Source organism: Lonchura striata, chromosome 32, assembly GCF_050655825.1.
Source record: "Lonchura striata isolate lonStrDom1 chromosome 32, ASM5065582v1, whole genome shotgun sequence".
Lineage (NCBI taxonomy): Eukaryota > Metazoa > Chordata > Aves > Passeriformes > Estrildidae > Lonchura > Lonchura striata.
Window position 1 is genome coordinate 2,265,198 of NC_140734.1, and position 5,864 is coordinate 2,271,061.

Genomic DNA, 5,864 nt, shown 5'->3' on the forward strand with positions numbered 1-5,864 from the left:
TTCAAGTTAGGAACAATAATTCTGTTGTCCATGGAGCTGGCACCTTTTTAATTCCAGAATAATGCCCACAAGGTCCTTTAGTGTTCAGCTTTACCATGTTATCTGTGGGTAACAAGGCTTGGTGGGGCCCTTTCCCCTTTGGCTGGAAGAGGGCCAGGACCTCTATTTAGGGAAAAAAAAAGGAAAAAGAAAAAAAAAAAACAATTAGATGAATTGTAAAAGATAAAAATAAAATCCAAGTGTTAGTGAAACATCTTCTGTAACTTTGCATTAAGAGGTAAATGATCTTTTTAAAAAGAGAACTCAGTTATTTACATTGTAAATGTGCTGATTGCATGGATCCATCTTACTGACCTCAGCAGCCTTTTTTAAAGTTTTTGGGGGTTGTTTCCAACATTGTTATTTTAAATTGTGGTCAAAGCAATAGGAAATTGATTGGGGCCCTTCCAACTCCAGACAGGACTGGGAATCTAAACTCTGTCAAACCCCAAATCCTTTAGAAGATGACCTTCCTTCTCACTCTGTGAATGAGCTGCACATTCCCTCTGAAATTTTGAGGGGTTTCTTATGGATGAAAAATCCCACTTACGGCCTTTTGCTCTGGTTTGGAAGTGGGAAGAGCAACTCTCCATCCATCAGCTCCAGACTGCACTGCCTCAGGAACACGGCTCACTTGCCAGCTTTGGCCACTCATGGCACTTCTAGAGGAGGAAGAAAGTGCAACTGCACAATTCCAGCCAAAAAGAAATGAAGAATGAATAGTGGAGATCCAGGCATTCCTGCGGAGATTCAGGGGTTCAGCTGGGACTGTGGAGAGTCTGGATCCTTGCCAGTTGGAAGTGTGTCCCCAGCTGCAATCTCCTGGCCTGCAGGGGAGTCTCACTCACCTGCCAAAGGAGAAAGCTCAGGCACTGTGCTCAAACGGGCTCGTCTGATGCAAAGCTGTCAGAGCAATGTGAGGGCAGAGCCAGCCCAGCTGTGCCCAGGGCAGAGCCCAGCAGAGCCCTGGCAGAGCCCAGGGCAGCCTCAGCACCCGCAGAGCCTGGCTGCAAGGAGAGAAACCAGAAACCACCCGTCAGCTGAAGGCTCCTGTCCCCTTGTCCCAGCTGCCCACAGAGCCCAGGCCATGCTGGCTGTGCCCAGAGCCGTGCCCAGAGCTGCCCATCACTGCTGCCTTTGGGAGCAGAGCAGGAGGGCAGCACATTCCCAGCCTGCAGCCAGCCACAGCACATCCAGCCCTCAGCAGCTGCCCAGAGCAGGAGCCTCCTTGTGCTTGTTGCCATCTCCCAAAAGCTCTGATCCCACCATGCCAAGCAGGCCGGGACTCACCTCACGCCATCCTCCGCTGGGAGAAAAGCTGGTCCCAAATGATGTCCTCAGCCTTCTCCAAGGGCACGGCCCATCCACGCTGCAGCTGCTCCCAATCGCTTCCCAATCCTGACTGGACCATACAGAGAACGCTTCTTCGAGAAAAACAAACAACAAACTGTTGAAAAGTGATTAGAGACAAGGGGAAGCAATAAAAAAACTCTTATCTCTGTCAGGGATCTGAGGAAGGCCCAACCCCCTCATGCTAGGGAAAATCCCACCCATGGGGGAGAGAAGCCCACACTTTCTCTCTTCCCTCCTGCACTGCCTCCCAAAATAACAGTGATCCCAAAGCAAACAAGGGCAGTGGAGCAGCCCAAGCCATTCCTTGCCTGCAAAGCACAGCAGCCCCTGCACAGGTTCTGGAGTCCCACCTCTGCTCCCACCATGGGGGTTTGTTTGTGTCGGGCTGGCTGCCCCAGCCCCAGCCCCAGCCTCAGCCCAGGCCATGCTGGGTGGTGGGGGCTGTTAGCAGGGCCAGGAGCCAACTCCCATTTTGTATCCACCCCAACCCATGCCCCCAGCCCTGCCAAAAAGCAGCTGGGCAGCCGACTGAAGTTGCATCTGCCCAGCACAGGGGGAACCTTTTGTTCCCAGCCAGTCTGAGCAATGTACAAATCTGGGAGCATTTCCCCGGCTGTGGACTCATCTGCAAATTCACTGTGGAGCCTGGCTTTGGAGAAGGTGCCAAAAGTTCATCATCTTCAGCTGCCAGTAGCCAAGTTGAGGAAGAGGTTATCATCCTTGATGTTGTCCTTGCTGTCTCCAGCAGCCCCACCTGGTACAGCTTCTCCAGGGGCTCCTTCTCCTTCCCTGGGGGTCAGACCAGGCTGTCAGGGTTCTGCCCAGGGCCCCAGCTGTCAGGCAACTGGGACAAGCAAAACCACCTTGGATGGCAGCCACCAGTGCTGGGTAGAGCAGCTCAGCTCCAGCACAAGGGCTGCATACTCCCACCAAACAACCCCAGTGCATTGATATAGGCAAGGAAAAAAGTCTGGGTTTCCTTGCTTCTGATTGCCAGGGCATGTGTGGAGCTGTAACTTACCAGGGCCCTGCAGCAAAGTGTGCATGAGGCTCTCTCCCTTCATCTATGACAGGTGAATATCCTGTATCCATGGTTCACAGAACAGGTCTTCTAAGGAAGGTCTGTCCAAGAAGTGCATGGATAAGCACCACCTGATAAGTTCTTGGCACTCTGGGCAGAGAAACCAGAAACCACCAGTCAGCTAGAGAAGGCTCCTGTCTGCTTTGCCCCACTCTTCCCATGCCCAGGCCATGCTGCTTTTGTGCTCCCAGCTGGGCCTAAACTTTCCTATCAATTCCCTGTTGTGGAGGAGAGCAGGAGAGCAGGACATATGCCACCTCCTCAGCGGCTGCCAGAGCGAGATGCTCACGAGCCCGCTGCTGTCTCCCAGCACTGGTATTCCCCTGTGGCCAGAGATGAGGATCCACCTGGAGAGAGCCGCTGTGGCAGCGAGAGCTGATGGTCCCAGCTGATCTTCCGGCCCCTCCTGAAAGGGTGCTGCCCGCAGACCATCTGGTGCAGCAGGATGCCCAGGGACCAGATCGTTGCTGCCTCGCCATGGTACCAGCCCAAGCGGGTCCATTCTGGGGGGCTGTATGACAGTGTTCCTGTGGAATACAAATGGAGTTCATCAGGGGGATGCTGCTGCTTCCAGAGCTTGGCGCCAGCATCCCTGGGCATGCAGGGGCTGCCCGAGTGGCACATGGGATGACTGCTGCACTCTCGCCAGCACCTGGGACTTGTGTACAAACTCAGGGCTGGACAAGAAGCCACTGGTGTTGGAAGAGGGCAGCAGAAGCCCCAGCAAGGCCTGACCATGACATATAAAGAAAAAACCCACTCAGGGCTGGGGGAAAAAAACAGGTCCTTATCTTCCCTAACTGCAGTGCCCCAAAGATATTATGAAGGCAATATTTTATGTTTTCATAAAATATTATGAAAACAAGGTGAGTGGAGCAGTCCAAGCCCTTCCTCTCGCCTGCACACCAAACTGGCTGGTGCACTGGTCCTGGCCCCCTCCTCTGCTACCCCCACCCATGGGTGCTTTTGTCAGGCTGGCTGCTGCTGCTCCAACCCCAGCCCCAGGCAGAGTGGTGGGCAGAGGCCGCCAGCAGGGCTGGAAGATGCCTCCCCACCCAGCCCTGCTCAAAAGCAACTCAGGTAAAGACTCAGTACCCTGACTGGCAGCAAAAGGGAGAATCCTCGCTGCCACACCCAGCTTGGCCTGTGAGATGTTGGCCCATGAGATGGTGGGACGGGGAGTACACCCCTGCCCGGGCTCACCTGCAAAGTCAGTGTAGGCTGTGTCCTGCAGGTAGGTGCCACAGCCAAAGTCGATCAATTTTGCCTGGCCAGTGGCCAGGTCAACCAGGATGTTCTCTGGTTTTATATCACGGTGCAGGACCCCGCGGCTGGTGCAGTGCCGTACGGCCTCCAGCACCTGGCGGAACAGCTCCCGTGCCACCTCTTCAGACAGGAACCTCCGTGCCCGAATGAAATGCAGGAGGTCCTGAGACCGCTCCGGCCGCTCCAGCACCATCACGATGCTGTTGGGGAGCTCAAACCACTCCAGCAGCTGGACCACACCAGGGAAGCCGGTGGACACCTTGTCCAGCAGGACGATCTCCAGGGGTGCGCTGGTGCCGTCGGGCTGCGGAAGGACCACGGTGCCACCAGTGGGACTGATGTCGTGCCAGGGCAGGGGAACCCCTCAGCCAGCCCGGGATGCTCTGCGCCCTGCGCTGGCCCCACGCCCGCTCCCCATCGAGGCGTCCTGGTGGCTTCCCCCGTGCCGGGCCTCGCCTCATCCCCGCCCGGCACGGCCCGGCTGTTCCCGCTGGCCCCGCTCACTCACCAGCTCGCCCCAGCGCCGGACGCGGTTCCGTGGCACCCTTTTGATGGCCACCTGCAAGCCAAAGGCAGCAGCGGGCTGAGCTCGCCGCCCGCCCTGCCGAGCCCCATCCTCCTGCTTCCTTCTCCTCCTCCTCCGCCTCCTCCTTCCTCCTCCTCCATTATCCTTCTCCTCCTCTCCCTCCTTCCCACTCCTCCTCCTCCTCTCCCTTCTTCCCACTTCTCCTCCTCTCCCTCCTTCCTCCTGCTCCTTCTCTTCCTTCTCCTCCTTCTCCTTCCTCCTCCTCCTCCTCCTCCCTCCTCCTCCTCCATGCCCGCCGCCGGCCCCGGCGCTCACCGGGGCGCCGTCCGAGAGCCGCGTGGCTGCGAACACTCTGCCGAAGCCGCCGCGCCCCAGCAGCGAACCCACTCGGTACCGCTCCTGCAGGGCCTCCTGCGCCTTCCCTGCGGGCGGGACGCGGCTGTCAGCGCTCGGCCCGGGGCCAGGAGCGGCCCCCGAGCGCCCCCCGAGCGCCTCGGGCCGGCCATCCCCAGGCCTTCGGTCTCGGCAACGGGACACGGGAGGCTCGGGGCCGGCGGCCGCGCTGCCGAGCGGCGGAGCTCGGGCCGGGGAAGCCGCAGCGGGGGCGGCGGGAGCGGCCGTGCCGCGTGTGTCCTCCGCGGGGCCCGGGAGGCGCCGGCGCCGGGGCCGGACCCTGCGGCGGGGCCGGGGCCGGGCTCGGGCCAGGCGGAGCCAAAGGGCGGCGATGCCGGCCCAGCCCCAGGCACTGATGCCCGCCCGGCAGCGCCACCGCCAGCACGGCCAGAGCCGGGCGGAGGCGAGACCGCGGCGGGGCGGGCGGGGCCGGGGACGGGGCAGCCCCGCCCGGGGCCGGGGGCGGGCCGGGGGCATGGCCCGGCCCGGCATGGGGAGAAGGAGGCGGGGAGAGGAGAGGGACACCGGCTAAGGACACCGAGGGGAAGGTGTCCGACAGCGGGAGAGGGAGGAGAGAACGAGAAAGAAGAGAAAAACTGCTTTTGCTGCTGCCGCTGCTGCCGCCGCCGCCGCTGCTGCCTCTGCAACTGAAGCACCGAGGCCGTTTGTCCGCGTGTCCGTTCCCCGCTCGCCCCACGAGCCCCACGGCCGAGCCCCGCGCGCCCCGGGGACAGCCCCTTCGTCTGACCAGACACGGGAACTTTGCAGTGTGGAGCCCAGATCCAGAGTCCTGACTCCTGCACACTGGCAGAGGAATCCCCTCTGCTGTGTCGCTGCTGTGCATTGTCCTTGCTGAGGCTCAAACACCCTTGGGGCACATTCCCTTGCTGTAGGATTCCTACCTGACCCAAGCACTGCACTTATGTCTCCAGCGTTGCTTTCCAGTAAAAACAGGGGAAGGAAAACTGCGTGTAGCTCATGGTATTTTACAGTGTTTATAACTTGCTAAGTGACCCATCTTAGAGGTGAGATCCATTTGGAATTCATGGCATGGAGAAGTCGTGCAACATGGAAAAGGAGAGCATAGAAATAAAGAGGAAAACATCTTAGATACTTTCTTTCATTTTCATTGCACTTCTGCAAAGCTGTTCCACTTCTCCAGGAATTTTCTCCTGTCTGCTCTTGACAAGAACCTCTCATGGAGAA

The 5,864-nt window shown here is 58.8% G+C and overlaps 1 pseudogene; it reads right to left on the reverse strand.

Annotated features, from left to right (window-relative positions):
- Positions 1 to 789: 789 nt before the first annotated feature.
- On the reverse strand, positions 790 to 5,502 carry LOC144247824 (serine/threonine-protein kinase pim-1-like; annotated as a pseudogene).
- Between the last annotated feature and the right edge of the window lie 362 nt (positions 5,503 to 5,864).